Genomic DNA, 17,837 nt, shown 5'->3' on the forward strand with positions numbered 1-17,837 from the left:
GTGTGTACGAGGTGTACGGAGCAGAGCCGTGTGTGTATGAGGTGTACGGAGCGGAACCGTGTGTGTACGAGGTGTACGGAGCGGAGCCGTGTGTGTACAACGTGTATGGAGCAGAGCCGTGAGTGTATGAGGTGTACGGAGCGGAGCCGTGTGTGTACGAGGTGTACGGAGCGGAGCTGTGTGCGTACAACGTGTATGGAGCAGAGCCGTGTGTGTATGAGGTGTATGGAGCGGAGCCGTGTGTGTACGAGGTGTACGGAGCGGAGCTGTGTGTGTACAACGTGTATGGAGCAGAGCCGTGTGTGTATGAGGTGTACGGAGCGGAGCTGTGTGTGTACGAGGTGTACGGAGCGGAGCCGTGTGTGTACGAGGTGTACGGAGCAGAGCCGTGTGTGTGTACGAGGTGTACGGAGCGGAACCGTGTGTGTACGAGGTGTATGGAGCGGAGCCGTGTGTGTACGAGGTGTACGGAGCGGAGCCATGTATGCACAGAGTGGAACAATGTGTTGTACAGAGCAGAGCCGTGTGTATATGACGTGTTTCTATACATGATATAATCTAAGACACTTCTTATCTGGTGGGGATTATTCTCTATAGTATGTAGTGTACGTCGTAATTCCTTTCTATTTTTTTTCCTTAACCAGGTCCCAACATGGGGCTCTATCTATCAAGAGCCATAAGTACTTTATTTTTCCGTCATCATGCCGACCACAAGAGGTAGTGATGGCAGACACTATAAAAGCTTTTTAAAAAGTTCTGGATGATTTCCTCAATTCACATAACATTGGGGGGTTTTAGTGACAGAATGAACAATTGGTGGAGGAAGGTTGAACTTGATGGATCGGATCTTTTTTTCTACCTATGTAATTGTGGGACGAGTTGCACTTTTGAATGACCGTTCATTTTATCACGTGATTTACTGGAAAGCAGGAAGAAATTTCCCCAGTGCGCCAAAATTATGAAAAAAGTGCAATTCCCCAACTATTTTTTTTTATTGTTGCTTACAATGTTTATTACACGGGAAAATATCCTGGCGGTATGATAAATATATGAAGATGTAGATATCTACATAGATGTAAACACATGTGGGAATATATAAGTACACAAATAAATAAATATAGTGTCCTATAGAATCACCTATTCCACGTTTTTTTTTTATAATCAAATATGTGAGAATATCTGATTGGTGCGAGGGCTAAATGGGAAAGAGAGCTGGGTCGTTTAGAGGATGAAACGTGGGAGTCTGTATTAGAATGGATACCGAAACTATCACTGAATGAGCCGTATAGGCTCTCCCAGCATTATATTGTACACAGAGTGTATAGATCCCCAGATGTCCTGTATAGAGCTGGGCTGAGATCTGATTCGGAATGTCCTAGATGTAGGAATGATAGTGCGGGAATGTTTCATATGTTATGGTCGTGTCCGAGATTGACTGCTTTTTGGTTGGTGGTTGTAAGCCGGATGGAAGGGGCATACAGATGTGTAATTCCAAGAGAACCTTTGGTGTGCGTGCTGGGGTACGTGGAAGAGATAACTGTGGATAACAAGCTGAAAATAGCAATCGCCAGACTACTAAAGGTCATAGCCAAAAATTCTAAGAGTGGGAAAAATGGAAATGTATACCTTAATGTGAAATGTTTTATTGTACTCTTATATTTAATTAAAAAAACATTTGAGTAAAAAAAAAAAAAAAAATCAAATATGGGTTCTAGGGGATTGAGTTGAAAAAAACAAAAAGTTTATACTTTACTTGTAATAGAAATAAACACGCTCTTTATTTCACCTCCATCACCGCTTGCATCCACAAGCCTCCTCCCGGATCTCCACCTCACGACACACGCACGGAATCTTCTATAGATAATATCCACAGGTAATCAAACGGGTGCCAATTTTTTATTAAGTGCTGCAAATATTCCTCTTACAACCCATTCCTAATCTTTCACTTTAATTCCCACAGTGGGACCCACACTCCCTGTTTATTTCTATTACAAGTAAAGTATAAACTTTTTTCGTTTATTGTTGTAAGGGATCAAATACTTATTTCTCACTGCAAAATTCAAACAATTTCCCCCAAAATATATATATATATGTATATATATAATGTGTGTCACCAGGATACCGCAACAGAGGGGGTCAGACACTTGCAGCATCTGTTGACAAGTACACCTGCATCACCATCCTGTTAGCAGTTCTGTGTCATGATGTGACGGCCTGAAGTAAATGAGAGGTGACTAAAACTGTTCCTGGAACTGAGCCCCTAACTATCTCTCTTCCTGGTTTACTCTTGATGGTAGAGAGGCCTGAGTCTCCAACCTTACTATGCTCCTGTAAATCCTAATCTATCCCCTCCCCCACCGCACGAGGCATGGGACAGAAAAGTAAGGGAAACAAGACACAAAGACAGACAGGAGTAACTGAAACCCACTATCATACCAAACACTCCCCCAAAATAGGGAGGGAGATGGGGAAAGGGAGGAACAAACAAACTAAATAGGAATAAGGAAGAGGAGATAAACACTCATGAAACAACTACACACAAAACACTCCAGCAGCAACTACTCCCAACTCCATCACTACACAGCTCCACACTTCCAAGAAGAAGATTCTTTCACTGGCAAGGAAGAAACACCCGGAGCTAGTATACATAGGAAGATGACATTATATCAGCATCTGTAGCTGAAAGCAATTACGTTGTATGTTCCCAGCCAGCAAGGAAAGAGTCCTTAATCCTTTTAGCACTGATGAAAATAAAATCCATTTAAAATAGGAAACACTATCATTTTTAAGTGTATTTGTATGATTTTGGGTTTTTTTTATTCCTGTTTCCCCTGTCTGACAGATTTGTGTTATTCCATACACTTCTGTCCCATACCTCCCTGGGTGGGGGAAGAAACAGATAACTGTGCATATAGGAGCCTAGCGAGGTACGAGACCCTGGCATTCCCACCATCAGGGGATGGGGGCAATTGAAAACTTTAGACATATATTTTACAAAACTTTTTGTTTACTTTTCAATGTTCTTTGAGGTTCCTTTAGGGGACTTGAACCTGTCACGGCAATCCATTAGCACACTATGGTTAGAACAGCACGCCCACAACTGGGCTGCTATTGCTCCTGTCTGAGATTGCGGCATTTAACAGGTTAACAACTGTGGGCAGAGCACTGCTCTATGTGTGGCTGTTAGAGGTAGATGATGGCTGCTTTATTCAAAGGCAAAGGTGTGGTCACTCAGCATCAAATACCTAACTGTATGTCATATGTCAGTAAGGATTGAAAGGTGTTGTCCAGTGGAAACCAGTTATCTCCTATTCGCAGGAGATAGCTGAAAGTTACCTGCTGTGACCCGCGCCGTTTGGCATAACCGGGAATTTTTATCAGTCACTGGGCACTTCTGTACCTGTTATTTTATGGGTTAGTATTAGAAAGCTGAGTGCAGTGCTCGCAACCACCACATAGGAAATTAATGGAGTGAGGATCAAGCATGCGCTCAGTGGTCACATCTCCACCGATTAACAAAGTATGATCTTTCCTTTGCACAGATAATATTTTGTCTTCACCAAACAACTCTAAAGCCCCTAATAAAAATTAGACGAATATTGGCTGAACCCCCCAATATTGATAGGTTCAGCTGTCAGTCTAAGGCCGGCGTCACACTGGCATTTTATACGGCCGAGTGCAATGCAATAAAAAAATCGAATTGCACTCGGACCAATTTTAAGCTATGGGGCGGCTCCCACCAGCCGACTTTTTGTTGGCCGTTTTCCTCGGTCCGAGACAATCGCAGCATTCTCCCTGTGTGAGAGAATCGGAGCACAGACGCATGAAACTCGGCTCCTGCTCTGCTGAGAGCAGGAGCCGAGTGTCATTAGCATATTGCATCCGATGATCTCGCATCGGATGCAATACGCCAGTGTGATGCCGGCCTAATGCGTAAGGTGGTGCCCACCGACTGATGGTCAGGAGACATGTTGATCGTGTATGTCCAATTTCAGTCTACCGATCATATTGCTCTACCAGAGGTGAGCGGCCATCTCACGTGTGAGTGTGAGACTTTCTAATAGAGAATGCAGGAGCTCTCGGCCGAGCAAGCACTCCTGTGTATGGGAGTGTCGACTGAAATGGCTGTTGGCCAAAAGATCGATTGGCCAACAGCAATCTAATTTGTTTTGCAAGCCTAAGGGTACCGTCACACAGTGGCATTTTGATCGCTACGACGGCACGATTCGTGACGTTCCAGCGATATACTTACGATCTCGCTGTGTCTGACACGCTCCTGCGATCAGGGACCCCGCTGAGAATCGTACGTCGTAGCAGATCGTTTGAAACTTTCTTTCGTCGTCTAGTGTCACGCTGTGGCGGCATGATCGCATGGTGTAACAAAGGTGTGCACGATATTGTATATGATGTGCGCATAGTAACCAACAGCTTCTACATCGCAAATAGATCGTGAAATTATCGCTCCAGCGTCGTGCATTGCAAAGTGTGACAGCAGTCTACGACGCTGGAGCGATATTGGAGCGATGCTGGAGCGTCACGGATCGTGCCGTCGTAGCGACCAAAGTGCCACTGTGAGACGGTACCTTAACACTTCCACAGTCTAATTACATCCTGATTAATCTTCCTCTCTCCTTCTGGAGATCTGTCCTGCCATCTACTAAGGGTCGTGTACACAACTTTTTTTTTTGGTCCAAATTCTATCGGTGAAAAAATTGGACAGCACTTGGATCCATTTTATTCAATGAAGAAATGCAGAATTATGATTTTTCTCACTGACAATCTGGTTGTGAGAAAAAAAAATCGCAGCATGCGCTAGTTTCTTCAGTATATCGGATGAGACTCTCCCATTCAAACTTATAGGTTGCCAATTTTTTTTTCTTATATACTCGTGTGAACTTAACCTGATTCACAGTAACACAATCCATAGGGGATGCTTTCCTGAAACGGAAAGTACTTGCAAGCAGCATAATACAAAGAATAGCAGGTTTACCCAGAATCCTTTGCAGTAGGCGGAGCTATGCAAATCATCTCTTTCCATCCACAGCGCTTGGAACTGCCAAGCGTGCAATGCTGCGGATTAGTTTCTAAATTTGTATTTCCTTTAAGTAGAGGGCTTTTCGGTCTCTTTCGTCCCGCTACATTTAGCCCAACTTGAGTCTCTCCCTAAGGTGGCTAGCATATATGTATCGCTTGCTCACCGAGCCCCACTCCATACAGCCAACCAATTCCAGCCCTGTGCTGATGAGGGCCTAAAGCCCGAAACACGTGTCCACAGGTAGGAATTGGTTGGCTGTGTAAATTTAGAAACTAATCCGCAGCATTGCACGCTTGGCGGTTCCAAGCACTGTGGATTAGACTGGGGTGGAAAGAGATGATTTGCATAGCTCCGCCTACTGCAAAGGATTCTGGGTAAACCTGCTATTCTTTGTATTATGCTGCTTGCAAGTACTTTCCGTTTCAGGAAAGCATCCACTATGTACTTCCTTTAAGTAGAGGGCTTTTCGGTCTCTTTCGTCCGGCTACATTTAGCCCAACTTGGGTCTCTCCCTAAGGTGGCTAGCATATATGTATAACAATCCATAGGGAAATTCTTTACTCGGGGAGCCAATATAATGGGTGGAAATGTGAAGCAGTAGCCATGCAACATGTCCCTGCAGCCTACAAGAATATTCAAAGTAAAGTACGTGATCTAGATAAAATATACTATGGGATCAGGGGAGGGAATGTATAGAGAGCCCTTTTAAAGAAATAAAAAATATGTTATTAAAAAACGTTGCACCATTGGGGCAAAATAGAGCAGTAAGGTACAAATCTTTTCTGTAGTTCTTAAATCTGCAAGGTTAGCTTAGCTTGAATGTTACATTTTGGGTTTATATCTGACATTTTATACCTAATTTACAATTATATTTTATAGATACTGTATGCATTAGTATTTCTTATATCTCATCTGGGAATGGACTTTGTTTTTCGCCCAGCTTAGCCTGGGAATATATACGGTGTGGGATACTTGCTTGTTTGGCTTTATTATAGGTGCGCCATCAAAAGATCTTCAGCACCATGATCTGAGTTTTTCTATTGGTATATTTATAGACAAGACATGAGTGGGACAGTCAGAAGTGGATTAGGTTTGAGTTGAATTTCCTGAAATTTGTGGTTCTACTCGAATTCGAACATTTTGAGATTCAATTCAGGGTTCGGAAAAAAACAAACACTTGCTCGGCACCATTCCCACACTGCAGAAGCACCAGAGAGTGGGCTAATGTTGTTTTGCATTGTGTGCTTGGGCCTCCTCGTAATGTCATGGCATTATAACATCTTATGGATTATCATCAGTGGTGACAATCGTGGTCAGTATCTGGGTCATCAAAGATCAGCGGTTCGCAGCTGAGCACAATTTGTACCGCAACATTGTTTTCCATCTTTACAGTAACTGGGTAAGTCTGTCTGTAGAGTGTAAGCTCTTATGGTCATTGGGGTCCTCGCTCTCTCCTCTAGAGTATAAGCTATTATGGTTAGCGCAGGATCCTCTCTCCTGCTCTTCTGTAGAGTGTAAGCTCTTATGGTCATTGGGGTCCTCGGTCTCTCTCCTCTAGAGTATAAGCTATTATAGTTAGCAGGATCCACTCTCCTGCTCTTCTGTAGAATGTAAGCTCTTATGGTAAGTGGGGTTCTCTTTCTCCTGTAGAGTGTAAGATCTTATAATCAATGGAGTCCTCTCTCTCTCCTCAAGAGTGTAAGCTCCTATGGTAAGTGGGGTCCTCACTCTCTCCTCTAGAGTATAAGCTATTATGGTCAGCTGGATCCCCTCTCTCTTCTGCTCTTCTGTAGAGTGTAAGATCTTATACTCAGTGGAGTCCTCTCTCCTCAAAAAGTGTAAGCTCTTATGGTTAGCAAGGTCCTTTCTCTCACTCTCTTCAGTAGAGTGTAACTTCTTATGGTTAACCGGGTCCTCTCTTTCTACTATAAAGTGTAAGTTCTTATAGTCAGCGGGGGTTCTCTCCTCTCCTTTACGAGTATTTTCAGATCAATAACAAGCTATCAAGAATTGAGATTCGCTCAAATTTATTAGTCACAAATTAATTTTTGGGGGAAATTCAGCAAATTTGAATTTCAAAAGATCCGCTCATCTCTAATATAGACTGCTTTTATGTATTTCTCTTATAGTAATTAATTCATTTTTTTTTGGTTATTAGAGTTTTTGCATATACATAAGATGAATGCACGTTAGTTAAGCAATATTGTATACCATGTTCTCACTTAACAAGTGTGTTCATTTATGCAGCTGATCAAACAATAGTCAAGTACAAACCCATTTCATATATGTAAAAATGGTACCGATGAAGGGCAAAGTTCAAAAAAGTAATCCAAGTACGGTACTTCCATAAAATTCAAGTGATAGATTCCACTTTACTGCAAACACAATCTTTGTAGCACCTAAAATATCCTCCAGAATTCCTGTCCTCTACCACATTTGCAGCGTCGAAATGTAGATGGAAAACAAACACCTCGGGGTGGCAGGCATGCAATCCTCTTTCAATTCCAGACGTACAGATTACCTCAGAAAATAACTCCTATCCTCGTGTGGATCCGGTTCAGGAAGAAGCCTTCAGGCAAAACCGTGGGTCAGGCTAGGATTAGCATGCTGATTAACTATATTCTTATTGTTTTATATTGCAATTTTATCACCTTGCTCCTGTGAATATAAAAAAAAAATCCTTTCTTTGACATCCACCACCCTGCTGAGGTGCACTATATTCAATCTTGTACTACAAGGTCTTCTACATGGAAGATTGGAAGTGAATGATGATTTCATGCCGGCTCACCGAGGTATTTGTATTAATTTATACTTATTAATGAGTGGTGTTGTGTGATCCTCCTGTTGCATATATCACATTTTCACCTTTATTTGACATCACATTATTATTTATTTTTCTTCTTCCTCAACACTTCCACATTCACGTATGAATCACTCAGCTTTACACGGCACTTCACTACATTTGGTATCTTCTATATAATTGTCTATGGGTCACTTCCGTCTTTCTGTCTGTCCTTCTGTCTGTCCTTTCTGTCAAGGAAATTCATTGGTCGCGGCCTCTGTCTGTCATGGAATCTCGCCAGCTGCCTGTCATGGCTGCCGCGGCCAATCAGCGACAGCCACAGTCCGTTTAGTCCCTCCCAACTCCCCTGCAGTCAGTGCCCGGCGCCCGCTCCATACTCCCCGCAGCCACCGCTCACACAGGGTTAATGCCAGCGGTAACGGACCGCGCTATTCCACGGGTAACGCACTCCATTACCGCCGCTATTAACCCTGTGCGACCAAGTTTTTACTATTGATACTGCCTATGCAGCGTCAATAGTAAAAGGATCTAATGTTAAAAATAATTAAAAAAATTAAAAATCATTATATACTCACCTTCCGCCGCCTTTCCCGCTCCTCACGGCGCTCCGGTAACCGCTCCATGCAAGCGGCAGGTTCCGGTGGCAAGGATGGTATGCGACAAGGACCTGCCATGATGTCACGGTCATGTGACCGCAACGTCATCACGGGTCCTGCGCTACAATCCCTGGGACCGGAAGCTGCCGAGTGTACCACTCACAGGCGACATGACTGCAAGGGCTCCCTCGGAAGGTGAGTATATGTTTATTTTTTTTTAACCTGTGACATACGTGGCTGGGCAATATACTACGTAGCTGGGCAATATACTACGTGACTGGCCAATATACTACGTGGCTCTGTGCTGTATACTACGTCGCTGTGCAATATACTACATGGCTCTGTGCTGTATACTACGTCACTGGGCAATATACTACGTGGCTCTGTGCTGTATACTACGTCACTGGGCAATATACTACGTGGCTCTGTGCTGTATACTACGTCACTGGGCAATATACTACGTAGCTCTGTGTTGTATACTACGTCGCTGTTGAATATACTACGTGGCTCTGTGTTGTATACTACGTCGCTGTGCAATATACTATGTGACTGGGCAATATACTACGCAACTGGGCAAGATACTACGTGGCTGGGCAATATACTACGTCACTGGGCAATATACTACGTGACTGGGCAATATACTACGTGGCTGGGCAATATACTACGTGGCTGGGCAATATACTACGTGGCTGGGCAATATACTACGTGACTGGGCAATATACTACGTGGCTGGGCAATATACTACGTGGCTGGGCAAAATACTACATGACTGGGCAATATACTACGTGGCTGGGCAATATACTACGCGGCTGGGCAATATACTACGTGACTGGGCAATATACTACGTGGCTGGGCAATATACTACGTGACTGGGCAATATACTACATGGCTGGGAAATATACTACGTGGCTGGGCAATATACTACGTGGCTCGGCAATATACTACGTGGCTTGGCAATATACTACGTGGCTGGGCAACATACTATGTGGCTGGGCAATATACTACATTACTGGGCAATATACTACGTGGCTGGGCAATATACTACGTGACTGGGCAATATACTAAGTGGCTGGGCAATATACTACGTGACTGGGCAATATACTATGTGGCTGGGCAATATACTACGTGGCTGGGCAATATACTACGTGGCTGGGCAATATACTATGTGGCTGGGCAATATACTACGTGGCTCTGCTATATACTATGTGGCTGGGCACTATACTATGTCACTGGGCAATATACTACATGACTGGGCAATATACTACATGGCTCGGCAATATACTACGTGACTGGGCAATATACTACGTGGCTGGGCAATATACGACGTGACTGGGCAATATACGACGTGGCTGGGCAATATACTACGTGACTGGGCAATATACTACGTGGCTGGGCAATATACTACGTGACTGGGCAATATACTACGTCGCTGGGCAATATACTACATGGCTCGGCAATATACTACGTGACTGGGCAATATACTACGTGGCTGGGCAATATACGACGTGACTGGGCAATATACGACATGGCTCGGCAATATACTACGTGGCTGGGCAATATACGACGTGACTGGGCAATATACGACGTGGCTGGGCAATATACTACGTGACTGGGCAATATACTACGTGGCTGGGCAATATACTACGTGACTGGGCAATATACTACGTCGCTGGGCAATATACTACGTGACTGGGCAATATACTACGTGGCTGGGCAATATACTACGTGACTGGGCAATATACTACGTGGACATGCATATTCTAGAATACCCGATGCGTTAGAATCGGGCCACCATCTAGTATATTATATTTACTCTCCATGTTTTTTTATTTATTTACATTCTAGTAATTGCTTTGAGCATTGAAAAAAACCTCATCATTGCTATTTTTGCTTATTATATGAACCATGTGTAATAACCTTTTCTGGTCTGTAAATGGTGGTATCTTACCTTTGACATTGTCTCCAACAGGTGTCAATATAATGTTTGCTATGCAGTCTGGCACTGCTGCCAACACATATGTGGGTGTTTTCAGTGAAATACGTTACTGACTATCTATTCCAGTCATCATATATTGTGTAAATATGTCCTGTCATCTAGTCAGGTAATGTGTAAAGGCTGAGCATGAAAATCTTTATATTCACCTATGGTGTCATGTGAACATTTCTCCACCCTCAGGTTTATCTTTTTAACATTTACTGCCAGACTATTGATATCTCTATTTTTAATCTTCAATTACCTCCTGACAAATCTATGGTGCAAAACAAAAATTAAAGTGTCTTGGTGCCTCTGCTCTATATCATGTTGCTCATTTATTTTTTTTTCATATATTTTTATTATAGCTTTATTTTTCAAATTCTGATATTGGCTTTCTATATTTTTAAGTTGATGTTTGGTAGATAATATTTTATTGCTGATATCAATGAGGTAGTCCCAGATTGTTTACCTAACCAATTTTTTTTCTGTATTGTTAGGTCAATCAATATATATATTGTTCCAATAACTACATTTCCTTATGTAAATAATAAAAAAACAATAAAAGTACACATATTTCGTATAGCCGCGTTCGTAATTACCCGACCTATAAAACTGTCCCACTAGTTAGCCCCTTCAGTGAACACCGTAAAAAAAACTAGGCAAAAAACAACGCTTTATCATCATACCGCCGAACAAAAGGTGGAATAACACGCGATCAAAAAGATATAAATAAACATGGTACCGCCGAAAACATCATCTTGTCCTGCAAAAAAACGAGCCGCCATACAGTGTCATCAGCAAAAAAATAAAAAAGTTATAGCCCTCAGAATAAAGCGATGCAAAAATAATTATTTTTTCTATAAAATAGTTTTTATTGTATAAAAGCGCCAAAACATAAAAAAAATATAAATGAGGTATCGCTGTAATCGTACTGACCTGAAGAATAAAACTGCTTTATCAATTTTACCAACGTGGAATGGTGTAAACGCCACCCCAAAATAAATTCACGAATTGCTGATTTTTGTTCATTCTGCCTACCAAAAACCGGAATAAAAAACGATAAAAAAGTCACATGCCCGAAAATGTTACCAATATAAAACGTCAACTCATCCCGCAAAAAAGCAAGACCTTACATGACTCTGTGGACCAAAATATGGAAAAATTATAGCTCTCAAAATGTGGTAACGCAAAAAATATTTTTTGCAATAAAAAGCGTCTTTTAGTGTGTGACAGCTGCCAAACATAAAAACCCGCTATAAATAGTAAATCACACCCCCCGTTATCACCGCCTTAGTTAGGGAAAATAATAAAATTAAAAAAACTATTTATTTCCATTTTCCCATTATGGTTAGGGTTGGGGCTAAAGTTCGGGTTAGGGTTGGGGTTAATGTTAGGGTTGGGGCTAAAGTTAGTGCTGGGGATAAAGTTAGGGTTGGGGCTAGAATTAGGGTTAGGGGTGTGTTGTGGTTAGAGGTGTGTTGGGGTTGGGATTAGGGTTAGGGGTGTGTTGCGGTTAGGGGTGTGGTTGGGATTAGGGTCAGGGGTGTGTTGGGGTTAGGGGTGTGTTGGGGTTAGGGGTGTGGTTAGGATTGGGAATAGGGTTAGGGATGTGTTGGAGTTAGGGTTGAAGTTAGAATTGTGAGGCTTCCACTGTTTAGGCACACCAGGGGCTCTGCAAACGTAACATGACGTCCAATCTCAATCCATACAATTCTGCGTTGAAAAAGTAAAATGGTGCTCCTTCCCTTCTGAGCTCTGCTGTGCACCCAAACAGTGGTTTACCCCCACATATAGGGTATCAGAGTGCTCAGGACAAATTGTACAACAACTTTTGGGGTCCAATTTCTCCTGTTACCCTCGGGAAAATACAAAACTGGGGGCTAAAACAATAATTTTTTGTGAAAAAAAAGGATTTTTTATTTTCACGGCTCTGCGTTATAAACATTAGTGAAACACTCGGGGGTTCAAAATTCTCACAACACATCTAGATAAGTTCCTTGGGGGGTCTAGTTTCATATATGGGGTCACTTGGGGGTTTCTACTGTTCAGGTACATCAGGGGCTCTACAAACACAACCTGACACCCGCAGACCATTACATCAAAGTCTGCATTCCAAAACGCCACTTCTTCCCTTCCGAGCTCTGCCATGCGCCCAAACAATAGTTTTCTCCCACATATGGGGTATCAGCGTACTCAGGACAAATTGCACAACAACTTTTGCGGTCCAATTTCTCCAGATACCCTTGGGAAAATACAAAATTGGGGGCTAAAATATTATTTTTGAGCAAGTAAGAACTTAGCTTTGCTGAACTGGTCAGGAAAACAGGGAAATCCAAAGAGATGTGAATCCAACCAGAAACCTTTTACAAGTGGCACTGGCTGAAGAAAGAGCCATACCTAAATAGCCGAGCAGAAGAGAAGATAAGTGGAGGCAGCTGATGACAGCTAACTCCAAGGAGCAGCCATACCACTAGAAACCACAAGAGGGAGCCCAAGAGCAGAACTCACAAAAGTGCCACTTACAACCACCGGAGGGAGCCCAAGAGCGGAATTCACAACAGTCTCCATTGTTTAGGCACATCAGGGGCTCTCCAAACGAGACATCGCGTCCTATCTCAATTCCAGCCTATTTTGCATTGAAAAGTCAAATGGCGCTCCTTCCCTTCTGAGCTCTGCCATGCGCCCAAACAGTGGTTTACCCCCACATTGTACAACAACTTTAGGGGTCCAATTCCTCCTGCTACCCTTGGTAAAATAAAACAAATTGGATCTGAAGTAAAAAATGTTTAAACATTACAAAATTTCCTGTGAAACACCTGAAGGCTTAATAAACTTCTTGAATGTGGTTTTGAGCACCTTGAGGTGTGCAGTTTTTAGAATGGTGTCACACTTGGGTGTTTTCTATCATATAGACCCCTCAAAGTGACTTCAAATGTGATGTGGTCCCTAAAAAAATGGTGTTGTAAAAGTGAGAAATTGCTGGTCAACTTTTAACCCTTATAACTCCCTAACAAAAAAATTTTGGTTCCAAAATTGTGCTGATGTAAAGTAGACATGTGAGAAATGTTACTTATTAAGTATTTTGTGTAACATCTCTCTGTGATTTAAGGGCATGAAAATTCAAAGTTGGAAAATTGCGAAATTGCAAATTTCCATTTTTTTCACAAATAAGCTCAAGTAATGTCAAGGAAACCTTACCACTAACATGAAGTACAATATGTCACGAGAAAACATTGTCAGAATCACTGGGATCCGTTGAAGCGTTCCAGAGTTATAACCTCATAAAGGGACAGTGGTCAGAATTGTAAAAATTGGCCTGATCATTAACGTGCAAACCACCCTTGGGGGTAAAGGGGTTAAGAAAGGTATATTGTTATTGACATACAGCATACATTCAAGTCTATGTTTTTTGGGGTTTTGTTTGGCACTCTGTATTTGTATTTTCAAGTACCAGAAAGGGGCATTGGTTGGCAATCCCTGCTTCCATTTCCTTTGCAAAATCTATCATCAATCCAGTTGTCTACTTATCAATCAATTGTTTATTTCACAAGAATGCTGCAACCAATCAGGAGATGATCAAAATTTTATCAAGGAGAACAATTATGGTACTTTTTTTTTAATAAACATTTTTTGTTTTGGAAGATTGCTTTTTTTTTCTCAAAGTTAGAAGCAATGGCTTTGTTATCGCTGTGAAAAAGACTTTCTTTTGACAGCTGTTTCAATTTCCTTATAATGTAATATATACAGCTCTGGCAAAAATAAAGAGACCACTGCAAAATGTTCAGTTTGTCTGATTTTTCTCTTTATAGGTATATTTTTGAGTAAATTGCTCTTTTATTCTATAAACTACTGACAACATGTATTGAAATATCCAAGCACTAAATTTTGAATTTATTTTCAGAAAATGAGAAATGTTCAAAATAACAAAAAAATGCAGTGCTTGCAGACCTCAAATAATGCTAAGAAAGCAAGTTCATAATCATTTAGAAATAACAATGCTAATGTTTTAACTCAAGAAGAGTTCAGAAATCAATATTTTGTGGAAGAACCATGATTTTTAATCACAGCTTTCATGTGTCTTGGCATGCTTTCCACCAGTCTTTCACACTGCGTTTGGATGACCTTATACCACGACTGGTACAAAAATTTAAGCAGTTCTTGTTTGCTTGATGGCTTGTGACTATCCATCTTCCTCTTGATTACATTCCAGAGGTTTTCAATGGGGTACAGGTCTGGAGATTGGGCTGGCCATGACAGGGATTTGATGTGGTGGTCCTTCATCTACACAGTGATTGACCTAGCTGTGTGGTACGGCGCATTGTCCTGCTGGAAAAACCAGTCCTCAGAGTTATTATTATTATTTATTATAGAGTTGGGAAACATTGCCTGAGCAGAAGGAATCAACCGTTTTTCCAGGATAACCTTGTATGTGGCTTGATTCATACGTCCTTCGCAAAGATTAATCTGCCCAATTCCAGCCTTGCTGAAGCATCCCCAGATCATTACCGATCCTCCACCAAATTTCACATTGGGTGCAAGACACTGTGACTTGTAAACCTCTCCAGGTCTCCATCTAACCATTAGATGACCAGGTGTTGGGCAAAGCTGAAAATGAAACTCATCAGAGAAAATTTCCTTACTCCAGTTCTTTATGGTCCAATCTTTATGGTCTTTGGCAAACTTCAGCCTGGCTCTCCTTTGCTTCTCATTGATGAAAGGCTTTTTTCTACCTTTACATGACTTGAGACCTGACTCTAGGAACCTGTTACGAATAGTGATGAGGGAGTGTACTCGTTGACCTCTGAGTATTTATGACTGTTCAGAGATTTAGTTTTCATCGTGGCAGCTGAATGATTTACAGCTACTAGTCAGGCTGAGTACATGTGGGGGTTGCCTGGTTGCTAGGGAATCCCCACATGTAATCAAGCAGGCTAGTAGCTGTAAATCATTCAGCAGCCGCGATGAAAGCTAAATCTCCGAGCAGTCATAAATACTCGGAGGTCACCCGAGCATGCTCGGGAAAACCCGAGCAATGAGTACACTTGCTCATAACTAGTTACGAACTGTTCTTGCCGTGCACTTCACCCCAGCTGCCAGTTGCCATTCCTTTTGTAGGTCACTTGATGTCATCCTGCGGTTACTGAGTGATATTCGAATAAGATGGCAGTCATCCTGGTCAGTGGAGAGTCGCTTTCGCCCTCTGCCTGTCTGTAGCTTTGTTGTCCCCAATGTCTGCTGTTTGACCTTGTTGTAATAGACTGCCATCTTAGAAATTTTAAGGATGGAGGCAACATGACGCTCATTGTGTCCCTCTGGTAGTAAAGCCAGAATTGAGCCCTTCTTTTCCTCACTCAAGACTTTTCTTTTCAACTCCTTTGACATGGTTAAAAGTTATTTTTTTCCTTCCTATTACTTTTGGGATATTACTAGCACTTGTTTTGCCATCCAGCTAGTCATATTGCAAGAGAATTGTGAACACCACAGCAGGGTTTTGTATACTTTCCTTTGTTAAATAAGATTTGGTGCAGGTGATCACCTAACCAGAAGCACATTAAGTAGAATGAGGTGTACTCTGGTTGGAGTTCAACTAACACTGGAATGGAATGGCTGTCAGACATGTAGAGAAGCTGATTTTTATAAAACTATGCAGTGGTCTCTTAATTTTTGCCAGCGCTGTAGAATAATATTTGCAGAATAGAGTTCCTCAAAGCAGCAGTAGAACAGTATGGAACATGGTGGACAGGTTGATGTGCAGTGGTAGCAGCTGTGCAGAATAGTATATAACATGATGGACAGGAAGTCAGAAGCAGTGGCATCATTGGGTCAATGATAAATAGCCAGTTTTAACTGTCAAAATTAGCTGATCTGATTATTCATATTCGACAGATGTTTGTGAAAACCCTTATTATCCCAAATGTAATGTTTTCCACATTTAAGGAAGACACTCTTATTCACTTCAATGCGATGATGCCAAATTCTGCGTTAAATACCTCTTCTGATATTACACTGCACAAGTTATTATTATTTATTATTATTATTTATTTATATAGCACCATTGATTCCATGGTGCTGTACATGAGAAGGGGTTACATACAAGTTACAAATATCACATACAGTAAACAAACTAACAATGACGGACTGATACAGAGGGGCGAGGACCTTGCCCTTGCGGGCTTACATTCTACAGGATTATGGGGAAGGAGACAGTAGGTTGAGGGTTGCAGGAGCTCCGGTGTTGGTAAGGCGGTAGCTCCGGTGTTGGTGAGGCGGTAGCTCCGGTGTTGGTGAGGCGGTAGCTTCGATAGTGATGAGGCAGCAGCGGTGTCAGTGCAGGCTGTAGGCTTTCCTGAAGAGATGAGTTTTCAGGTTCCGTCTGAAGTATCCGACTGTGGTTGATAGTCGGACGTGTTGGGGCAGAGAGTTCCAGAGGATGGGGGATATTCGGGAGAAGTCTTGGAGGCGATTGGATGAGGAGCGAATAAGTGTGGAGGAGAGAAGGAGGTCTTGGGAGGACCGGAGGTCACGTGAGGGAAGATATCGAGAGATTAGTTCAGAGATATATGGAGAAGACAGGTTGTGGATGGCTTTGTAGGTCAGTATTAGCAATTTGAACTGGATACGCTGAGGGAATGGGAGCCAGTGAAGAGATTTGCAGAGGGGGGAAGCGGAGGAGTAGCGAGGAGAGAGATGGATTAGTCGGGATTAGTTCTCCTAGTTCCACATCCTACAGTACATGACATTGTTCGTGCTCGTGTCCAACAACCCCAGGAGGGCTAGCAATATGTGAAATCTGTTGCTTCCTCTACCTATTCTTGCATCAGTGTGAGCTTCTGCTCCTATATAAATTTTAGGGGGGATGATATTGTTGATGCCATAGTTGAACCTACTGTCATATCTGGTGGTCTCTTCAAAGGAGCTAAGTAGGTAACAATTGTCTTGGATGTGTTCTGGTGCATGATGTAATAACTTACCTCTTTCCTCTACTTGTACAGTCTGTCCAGCAGTACAAGCTATTCAATCCTCCTTCTTCTCCTCTCTCTTCCTCAAACTCAACGTGGACAAATCTGAACTAATTACTTTTCCTCCATCTCGCATACTTTCCCTACCTATCTGCCTATCACAATAAATGAAATCACACTTTCGCCGTCCCAGAAATCTGCTGCCTCGGAGTAACCCTTCACTCTGCCCTGTCCTTCAAACTGCACATCCAAACTCTTGCCACCTCCTGTCACCTCCAGTTCAAAAATATTTCCAGAATCTGTCCTTTCCTCAACCCTCTACTAAAGTGATGTGCATGCCCTAATCATCTCCCGTATCGACTACTGCAACATCCTCCTCTGTGGCCTACCTTCTAACACTCTCGCACCCCTCCAGTCCGTCCTCAACTCTGCTGCTCGACTAATTAATCTCTCTCCTCGCTACACTCCT

This window comes from Ranitomeya imitator, chromosome 2, assembly GCF_032444005.1.
Source record: "Ranitomeya imitator isolate aRanImi1 chromosome 2, aRanImi1.pri, whole genome shotgun sequence".
Lineage (NCBI taxonomy): Eukaryota > Metazoa > Chordata > Amphibia > Anura > Dendrobatidae > Ranitomeya > Ranitomeya imitator.